Source organism: Salarias fasciatus, chromosome 3 (genome assembly GCF_902148845.1).
Source record: "Salarias fasciatus chromosome 3, fSalaFa1.1, whole genome shotgun sequence".
Taxonomy (NCBI): Eukaryota; Metazoa; Chordata; class Actinopteri; order Blenniiformes; family Blenniidae; genus Salarias; species Salarias fasciatus.
In genome coordinates this window covers 6,480,783-6,491,784 of record NC_043747.1, presented here as the reverse complement: position 1 = coordinate 6,491,784, position 11,002 = coordinate 6,480,783, and positions in this window count along the sequence as shown.

The following is an 11,002-nucleotide window of genomic DNA, read 5'->3' as shown; positions in this document are numbered from 1 at the left end:
TGTTATACAAAGCACAGCAGGTCCGCAACATAGATTTCACCCAATGGAGATCACAATCACGAAAGGAATTTGTATTTTCCCATCGTCCGACCAACGGCATTTTCCACAGCTGCCATGCTTTTGACTGAATTTTTGGTTGAACTTGTGTTGCTGTAATCCTCCCTTTGTGAAGCAGGGAACAGTAGTTAATGTTTGCATCAATTGTGTTCAATGGGTGTGTTGAAGTTTTAACCTTTTAGAAATGTGGATCCACGTTTCATAAAACTCTCAACCATGTGTGGTATGAATCCAATAAAAGACAAGCCACACGGTATGTTCCATTATTCATCAAACCTGATTTGCACAGTCGTGACTTGAACTTGTTTTATAATCCCTCATAATTTCTTTTTTTTTTCTGAAGCTACAGCATGTTGATTGTGAACTTTTTCCCTCTCATCATCAAGCACGGTGCCTTTCAACACTGGTACGTTTTTGCATCGTCTTAATCATTTGACACAAACTTTTCAATCAATTGCTAAGTTTGGACTTTTTTTGACCAAGTATTTCTTTCACCTTTACGATTTCACAATCACTGACAAGTGGAGCACATTCTGCTTTAAACCTTTCCCGTAGTGACATGTGCCAGGTGTGCTGGGAAAATAAAACACATTGGATGACTTGGCGTATTCCAGCAATGAAGAATTAAAAATGCTCGTTACAGAAGTTTAACTTACATAGCTAAGCCAATCCACCTCTCTTAGAAATGATGTCTCACAATCAGTGAAATATGAATTTTACTTGGTTGGCTTTGATCATTCCCTTTCAGATTTTAAAAGCAGTCATTCAAACCAAGCACTGCTGGCCCAAGGTTTATCCCACACAATACATTCTTTGAACTTTTATCACTGTCGTGGAGTCTGCCATTGGGTTTGCTGCTGATTCATGACCCAGCTAATGAAAAAGAGGGGATGTTTTATAGCTTTTTAATAACTTAGTGATAGGTTTGATTGAGGACTTGAATTACAGTAACAAGTTTAACAGGTAGTCATACTCAATACACCCTAAAAACAATTTCCCCTTGATCAATAATGCCCCTTTCCCATTGCAACTTGAGGGTCGACCCGCTGCAATTTACTGCTTGTTCACTGCCTGCAGACCCCAGGTCTTAATCCTCCCCTTGTTCCAGTCCATAAGAAGGTGAACAGCAGGATAACTGAATATTCATTAGAGGATCTGATGCTTTATTTTATTTATTTATTTATTTTTTTTTTCTTGCTAAGAGTTAAACAAATTATTTGTTCCTGTTACTTGTTGTCTTTGATGCTGAAATGTTGAGAAGTGACATTTTGCAGCGACCAGGGGGGCTCGCTGTGGCTCTTCACATGCCACGGGGCATGCTGGGAGGGGTTTATGTTTGGGGTCATTTGCGTGTTATTCGTGTTCATTATTGTTCCCTTTATGATTAGTGATGCTGTTTAGCTCAGCTCTTGTGTTCCAGCATTCATTTGTGCTAGTTTGTGTTTATTTATGTGAGCTGGGGGGGTTGCTGGGGAGATGACCCGGGGCCTGCGAGTCACCGTTGTGTGTGTGTTGCCGGTGTGATTTTCAAAATAAAAGCCCTGGTAACTGAGAGAAGTCGTTAGGCTTTTCTCCTTCCTCAAGTCACTGCTCGACGCTACAATATTAATTCTCACAATACTGTAGCGACCGTGAGGGGGTTGCTAGGTGGCGGTAGAGGACCGCTGCCTTGCTGACTGAGTTGGAGCCGCAAAGGCTCATGGGAAGCGGGACTATTTGAGCCGTTTGAGCCAGTTTATGTGTGTATTTTGGGTTCATTTATGTTTCCTTTTATTATGTGGGGGTTATGTTCATTGTTGTTATGTGTTTGCCACCATTTTGTGTTGTTTCATTTTCGTTTGTGTGCACACCGTGGGTCAGGGAGACCTCAGGGGGAGGGACCTGGCCTGCGCGCCTCTGGGGAGGGTGCCAGTGCGCTCAAGGTTGGTTGTTATAACAAAAAAATCTTGAAGCTTGTGAAAACCAAAGAGCCAGCTGAGTCTCCTTCTCCGTCTCCGCCGCTCGTAGAGATCACCACAATACTTTAGTTTTGTTTGGTAAACACACACCCAACAAAATACTAATAATAAAGTATTAGTTTGTGTCTGTCAAGAAGTCATACCTTTAGAAACACAAAAAAGATTTTTCCACATATATTTTATGGTAATATTCAAGATTTTAAGGCTGTCATGGAGCAAGGTGAACCCAGAAGCAGACTGAAGCCCTCTCTGAGTCAAAAGCAGATTTTATTAAGGTGACCAAAACAGGCAGGGGCAATCCAGGACGAAATCAGAGTCCACAGCAGAGTTCACACATCCAGGTAAGCAGACCGCACAGGTACACAGACAGGATCCAAAAACAGCAACAGACTCAAACTCATCCGAGAGAAGAAACTAAAGAAGATACCACAAAGGATGGGGTCAACGCCTTCTCCAAATCCACATATCACACATGACTGGTGAGGCGAACTCCCATGAGCCCCTGAGCACCCTATGGAGGGTGTGGAGCTGGTCCAGTGTTCCATTACCAGGACGGAAACCACATTGTTTGCATTATTGACTCAAAACTGACAACGAGCATTAGCATTAGGCACAGTGGTTAGCGCTGTTGTGGGACCACATTCAGGCCAAACCTTGATGTGTGAAGCTTGAATCCTCTCCTATATACAGTATCTGCCGTTTCGTCCAGACATACATGTACATACATACATATATACAAGATGGAAATCTGAAAACAGCCTCTCAAACCACCTTCTGTTCAAATGTTTTACCACAGTTTGAGGTTTGTGTTCTTATCTACTTTCTAACAGAACATCAATCGCGGCTGATCTATTGATCTACAGAGACAACCTGGACTCAAGGGTGCAGACAGTTTACTTAACCCGAGGTTCCTACCATGTGGAACCGGCTCCCAGTTTTGCTTCACTTCTCTCCTTTCTTTCATGCAACATTTCATAACTATATGCCATTGACCATTATTTCTCTTGTAGTCTGTGTACTCTCTGTTTATACAAGAAATGTACCTGTCTGTCTTATCTTTCTCTCTCTATCACCTCACTCCTACCAGAATAGCAGAAAGCTGCCACCTCTGAGCCTGGTTCTGCAAAGGTTCGTCCTTTAAAAAAAGGAGTTGATAATAGATTCTTGCCCGCTTTGACAGATTGTAGGTATGAGGCTTTAGTTCTCTCTGATCATGCCCCAGTTTCTGTGAATATTAAATTTGAATCACAATCTGCTCGTCAGCCATTGTGGCGGTTAAACACCCGTCTTTTATCGAATGAAAATTTCGTTTCTTTTGTAGAACAGCAGATTGACTTTTTTTTATCCAATAATAAGGGACCTGATATCTCGGCATCATTGTTGTGGGAAACACTAAAGGCTTACATTAGAGGGGAAATCATCTCTTATGATCGTATGAAAACAAAATTAAAAAAGATAAACTTTTTGAGTTAACATGTCGTATCTCACAATTAGATAGTTTGTATGCTATTTCTCCAAATCCAAATTTATACAAGGAACGACTTGTGCTACAGTCTGAGTTTGATATTTTAATGACACAACATACGAGTGAGTTACTGCTTCAGTCAGGTGCCCAGTTTTATGAGAATGGAGACAAAGCTGGCAAACTTCTGGCACATCAAATTCGACAAAAATCAGCATCACGCCAAATTTCTCAAATTAAACTGTCGCAGACCGTTACTTGTGATCCAGTTGAGATTAACTTGGCATTTGAAAACTTTTATTCTTCCTTGTACTCTTCAGAATGTACCCCATCAATGTCTGATTTCGATACGTTTTTCGCAAAATTGGATATTCCTCTAATTGATCCGGCAGTTGCTAATCATCTTGAGAGGCCTCTCACAATAATGGAACTTACTGATGCTGTTAAGTCTCTTCAAGGAGGCAAGTGCCCAGGTCCAGATGGGTACCCTTGTGAGTTTTATAAAACATTTTGGAATAAGATCTCACCATTGCTTTTGGATGTATATATGGAATCCTTTTTACTTGGCCACTTGCCTCAGACACTCAATCAAGCTTTAATTAGTATTCTAGCAAAGAAAGGTAAAGACCCACAACTGTGTTCTTCTTATCGTCCCATTAGTTTATTGAACTTTGATTTTAAACTGTTGTCCAAGGCAATAGCACTACGGTTAGAATCTGTCCTTCCATCTGATGTCAGTCCTGACCAAACCGGTTTCATTCGAAACAGACATTCCTTCTCTAATATAAGACGACTCTTTAATGGTGTATACAGCTCTACCCCTGCAAATACCCAGGAAGCCCTAATATCTTTAGATGCCGAGAAGGCATTTGATAGGGTAGAATGGCCGTATTTATTTTATACAATTAGAAAATTTGGTTTTGGTGAAAAATTCCTCTCATGGATTCAGTTGCTTTATTCAGACCCACATGCATCTATTAGGATTAATAATATACAGTCTTCATATTTTCGTCTTCATCGTTCCACAAGGCAGAGCTGCCCTCTGAGCCCCTTGTTGTTTGCGTTGGCGATAGAGCCTCTTGCAATAGCTCTTAGATCCAATACAGAAATTAGCGGTATAACTAGAAATGGTATAGAAAACAAAATTTCGTTATATGCAGATGATCTACTTCTGTATATTTCTAATCCAAATTCCTCCATTCCGGCTGCTCTTGAGACACTCAAAGAATTTGGACAATTGTCAGGGTACAAATTAAATCTCAATAAAAGTGAATTTTTTTCCATTAATGGCTCGGCTCGTGCATTTCCTTTGCATACCTTGCCATTTAAAATTGTCCAAAATAGTTTTAGTCACTTAGGAATTGAAGTCACCTCTAAATTTGAGGATCTTTTTGTAGCAAATTTTTCTCTTATTGTTGCGTACTAAAGAAGATTTAAATCGCTGGTCTATCCTGGGACTCTCTCTAGTTGCCCGCATCATTTGTATCAAAATGAACATTCTCCCCCGTTTCTTGTATCTGTTTCAATGCATCCCTATCTTCCTCGTACAGTCTTTCTTCAAAAAGCTTGATATTATCATCTGTGAATTTCTATGGGATAAAAAGGCTCCTCGTTTGCGGATTCAGTACTTGCAAAAATCTAAGAAACTTGAAGGGATGGCTCTACCAAACTTTAAATATTATTACTGGGCTTGTAATCTCAGAGTATTCAAATATTGGCTCCAATTTGACCCTGTAAACCCTCCCTCTTGGCTTATTATGGAGACTAACTCAGTTAAACCAGTTTCATTGTCCGCTTTGCTTCATTCTCCTACCAGTTTTTTAGTTTTCCCTTATACCGAAAATAAAATAGTTAAATCATCTATGAAAATTTGGCTTCAGTTTAGGCGATGTCTGGGCCTACAGTCTTTCTCTTTGTATGACCCTCTTTCTTTTAACCATGTATTCCCACCCTCTCTCATAGACTCGGCATACACTTTATGGTCAAGAAGGGGTATCAAATTTTTTAGGGATTTATTCATAGATGATGTATTCGCTTCCTTTCAACAACTCGTTGATAAATTTGATTTACCCCACAACCATTTCTTTTGTTACCTGCAGGTTCGGAACTGTGTCCGTAATATGTTTTCGACTTTCCCAAATGCTCCAGGAAATACACCTTTTGATGTATTTTTCCAACCTACTTTTACATTGAAAGGTACAATTTCTATCACCTATAATCCGATTACTTCTGTAAATCTGCAGGCAACAGACACTATTCGAGCTCTTTGGAAGAAGATTTAGGGGAAGTCATATCTGATGAACTCTGGTCACAAATGTTGTTGTTGGTTCATAAATCCTCCATTTGCGCCAAACATAGCCTTATTCAATGTAAACTTCTGCACCGAATATACTTTACTAAAGCCCGCTTGGCAAAAATGTATCCAAATATTTCTCCAAAATGTGACAGATGCCAACATCCAATTGCAAATTTAATACACACCTTCTGGCTCTGTCCACAACTTCATAATTACTGGAATAACATTTTTGGAATAATGTCAGAGGTAGTTGGTAAGTTCGTTCAGCCAAATCCTTTTATTGCCCTGTTTGGCGTAGTACCCTCTTCTTTAAATTTGTCAACAACCCAAAAATCCTCAGTGGCATTCATGTCGTTGCTTGCTCGTCGAGTATTATTAATGAAATGGAAATCTTTAACACCCCCTTCTTATGTTCACTGGCTCCGAGATCTTCTATATTTTCTTAAATTAGAGAAAATTCGCTTCATTGTTAGAGACTCTCTCGATGATTTTTCTAAAACGTGGAATCCATTTTTTGCTGCACTTAGAAAAATGGACTTTCCTTTTGTACCAGACTGATTACACACTGTGCTGCAGGTATTCATATATCCAAATTCAGTCTTCCTTAAGTTTTAACATTCATCGCCCCGGGCATCTCCCCCCCCCCCCCCCCCCCCTCTCTTTTTTTTTTGTTTTTTTGTTTTTTTGTTTTTTTTGTTTTTTTGTCATAGGTATATATTTAAGAAGATACATATATTTTGACTTTTTGACTTGATATTTTTGTTATAATGTTGTTGGGTAGGTTTTAGTGTGTTTTTTTGTTTCTGTTCTCTTTTTTTCTTCTTTTTTCTTTTTGTTTTCTGTCTGTTTTCTATATTGGCATTGTAGTGTATAGTGAGTTCTAATGTCTGTAACCATTATATGCCATAAAATGTAAAAATAAAGTGGGGGAAAAAATTAAAAAAAGGAGTTTTTTCTTGCCACGGCCTCTTCTTGCACATGTGGATCTGTTTGCATGGTTTTCTCTGTAAAAGTGTCTAGAAATGATTATGCTGTAACTGGCACTTTATAAATAAAGCTGAATTGAATTGAATCTACAGAACTGGATTGTCATTAAGCATCTCCAGACAGGGACTGGAAGAAATAGTCCATGAGTTGTCACGTATGCTGATGACTCTGTCCTAATTGTATTTTTTATTTTTTTTCCCTTGTCCTGTTCAGCAGCTGGGGCGTGCAATATTGTATGATTGTAGCCTTTTACTATCTGAACAGATTTTAATGTTAGCAGCAGGACGAGAGCGAATCTTCTCCTGCTGCTGCCTTTATTTAAAGCTGGCGTCCGGCATGGTTGCCGGACAGGACCGGGACGGAAACGCTCAGAGAGCGAGAGACAGAAAAGAGAGAAGAATAATGAGAGGGAGAACGGGGGGGGGGGGCAACCTATGTACAAATTCACAAAAAATGCAAAACACTGTTGTCAACGCACCACACGCAACCAAGAACCATCCCAAACCCCAATCTAGACAACACCAAAACAGAGCCGACTACCAACACAAAAACCGACAGAACCATACATTTATATAATTTTTTTTTTCTTTTTCCCCCCTGATGAACCATAGTAGTGAACAGACTAGTAACTAGTAGTAACTAGTAGTAAACTCAGGGCGTGCATCAAGAGAGGGCTCCTACAGATCACCATTATTCTAACCACCACAAGAAGACAAGGTAACCGAGTATGTGAAGAGTGATTAAAAATGAGCGTGATTATGAAAATATGATAGTGATAGTGATCATGCATATATGACCTCTGACCCCTGAGAAGGCCAGAAGCAGGCCAGAGAGGCCCTCAGAGCCCAGACAGCCGGCGGTCATCACAGAGCCCGGATCCAAGAAGTGGGGCAGAGGAAAGCCCCCGGCCGGGGACCCCGGCGGTCCCAACCGGCCCACGACCGTGGCAGGAGCCGGTCCACCCCGGGCGCCGGACACCCGGGGCGGGCAGAGCCGAGAGCCCAAGGCCCAAGAGCCCAAGAGCCGAACCCCCACACAGGCGGAGGGCCATGACCCACCCGGGAGAACCGGCCCACATGGGCGGCTACCCACCCCAGGCCAGCACCCCCCCAGCGCTCCGGCCACGCACCCCGAGATCCAGGGGATCACTACCCCACCCCCCCGTCCAGCCCTCCCACCCTGTCCTCTCCCACCTCACTCCCCCCCACCCCCATCCAACACTTACACCCACTCACTCACGCTGAGACACACACACATACACACACACACACACACACACACACACAGTCTTGTATTTCCATCCTTGTGGGGACCGTCCATTGACTCCCATTCATGTCTAGCCCCTAACCCTGACCCTTACCCTAACCCTAACCCACACCACAACAAAGCCTAACCCTAAAGAAATGTTTTTGCACTTTTACTTTTTTCAGTAACAACAACATGGTCAAGAAAACACTGTTTCTCCTACTTAGGACCGGAAAAATGTCCCCACAAGGCACGTCGTTCCACGTTTTGCTATCCTTGTGGGGACATTTGGCCCCGACAAGGATAGAAATACAAGAACGCACACACACACACACACACACACACACACACACAAAGTCAACCCTACCCCAAACACACTCACATTCCCACGTCATCCAACCGTCATGTGATGTGGGAGAACCCCCGGAAGGCGAGGGAACACCGAACCCCACATCCAGGACCCCCCGCCACCCACAACCGCCGCCCCCACCCCCAAACCCCACCGCTGCAGACAGTACTAATTGTACATTTTAATAAACTCAAAGAAGTGAGCAGCACAAACACGCCTGAATCCTCCACTATTACTGTTGTTGATCTACTTGCACTTCTGTAGTGCACATGCTCAGGACTCTGCGCTTCAGAAAAGTTGCAGGTTTCTTGTTATACTTTATGTTTGCACCACGAAGCATTACTGGAGATAGCAGACATTTAAAATATGTTTATTTTTTAATTTGACAGGTTTTGTGGAAGTGAATCCCAGCAATGCACCCTTGCTATTAAACAAATATTTGGAGTCATGGCCATTTAATGATCATCGTGCTGTCATCTTACCTTCAAGGTGTAAACTGGACTGAATGTGGCCCCTGAACACCCCATTTAATGATACAGTTCAATTTGAGGGTTAAATTCAGACTCCTGCTGAAAGCTACAACTTGGACCAACCAGAAATCAGATAAGGAAATTCACCCAGACTTTAAGGTGGTGACTTTTTCTTGTCCAGATTGTTCTTGATGCCGATGGCCCAGGGCTGGTTCGGATCCACACAGACGTTGACAGAACGTACAGTAACAAACCTTAGTGGGAAAAGGCGGAAAAGCAGACGTCAGCAGATGAATCCAGAGTCCAACAGGCATGAAATTACCAGTTTTCAGCACTCACACGTCTGCATACCGACGGCATCTGGAATCAGTCCTGTAATATGCAACGATGTGTTCTTCAGGTATCGGTTCAGAGATTAATGTGAAGCAGCAAAAATTAGGTACGTCCGAATCTGAAGAAGAAACAGCGAAGTGATGCATCAGGATGTGTGGAGACGTTTCATCCAGTGGCTGCAGAGCTGCTGTCTCTCACTGTCCGTCTCATTCTGCCAGCTGGTAGCTTTAGCATTACTAGCATCATCATCTACAGTGACGAGCAGCTCTGTTGCTGTTTCACTAAACTCCTGTTTGGTTTTGAGTTGAACTTGTTGCTTTCGTTTTAACTCTCCCTGTGTTTAATCCATCCCAGCAGCAGAAGTCCAGAGATGTAGAAGGCTTGTCTCACCTGGTAAAGGGCGTGCCGTGGACAGAGCGAGCAGCAGGAGGACCACACCGACTCTGACAGCCCAGCGCATTGTGCTGGTCTGGAATCAAATGTCTGTAAATCTCACATCTGAGGGGAGTTAGAGAGTTTTCACCTGGTCAACGGTCACATTTATGTTTGATCAATAAGTCCAAAGGGACACCGAGGCAAACGGAGCGACACAAAGTGACTGTTCAACCCCATTTGAAAGCTCTGCTGTGGGTATTAAAGAGCTACAAACAAAACTAGTCATGACAGATCTAAGAGCCGCAACTGAAGTTCTACAGTGGTGGAACGAGTTCTTCAGCAGTTGGAATCATTCTGCAAAAACACAGATGAACCAACATCTTGGAAGACAGGATCATGGTTTGGAGACGATGAGAGAGCTGCTGGTGTTGGATCGTCTCACTGCCTGTGATGGCACACTGAGCTTTGCCAAGTATTGTGCCATTCTCCAAACCCACATGCTCCCTCCTGCATGTGCACTGCTCCATCGAGGTCAAAACCCAATTTTCTAGCAAGATACTGACCCTCACCTTACATCCAGGCGCAGGAGAAGTTGGCTGCTGGAGCACAGTATCCAGGTCTTGAAGGCACCAGATCAATCCTCAGATATGAGCAACAAAAACCATCAGGAGAGATCCCAGTGAGACTACCTATTGGAGGAGGTTGGTTATAGCCTGGACAGATCAGGCCACCACAGAATAAACCTCAAAGGGACAAACTCAACACCACCAGTTAACTTCAAACACATGTTTTTAGATTGTGGAAAAAAGAAAACAAAAAACTTATACGCACAGGATGATCATGCAAACTTCATACAGAGAGGCCCGAACTCAAACCGTCGACCTTCACTTTGAGTGCTAACCACTACACCTCCATGCAGTGTCAATAAATGAGTCAAGTCCTTCACAGCAACACTGGTAGAGTACATACCAGTAATTTCAGTGATCCACAACACCTCATTCTGTCTGTGACCACACGTGATGAAACTGCCTTGAACGCCTCCAGATTTCATACACAGGAAGTTCATTTATGTTGGTTTTTCTCTGTGTCACAACCTGAACCGCCTCAGTGTGTGACTTCCCCTGTCGGTGTTGGTACGTCACTCAATTATGGAGCCAGTTTGACCAATGTCTGGAGGAGAAACTGCGTCTTTGTGTTTAAATACATGGAGTGGAGGTAAAGAACTGTCAGAAAATTAAACAAATACTGTTCACATACCTGAAAAACCAGTTTGTCAAAAGTAATTTAGCCCACTGAGGGTTTTTCAGTCTGTGTAACTGTAAGCGGAGTCCTGCTCTGCCTCATGACAGCTGTTCACCACAGTCCTCTGAAACAATCACTCCTCTCTGGATCATGGATTTCTTCACTGTTCCTCGTCCTCACCTGATGTGTAGGTGGAACCAATCCTGATACCTGCTGCTTCATCCACCG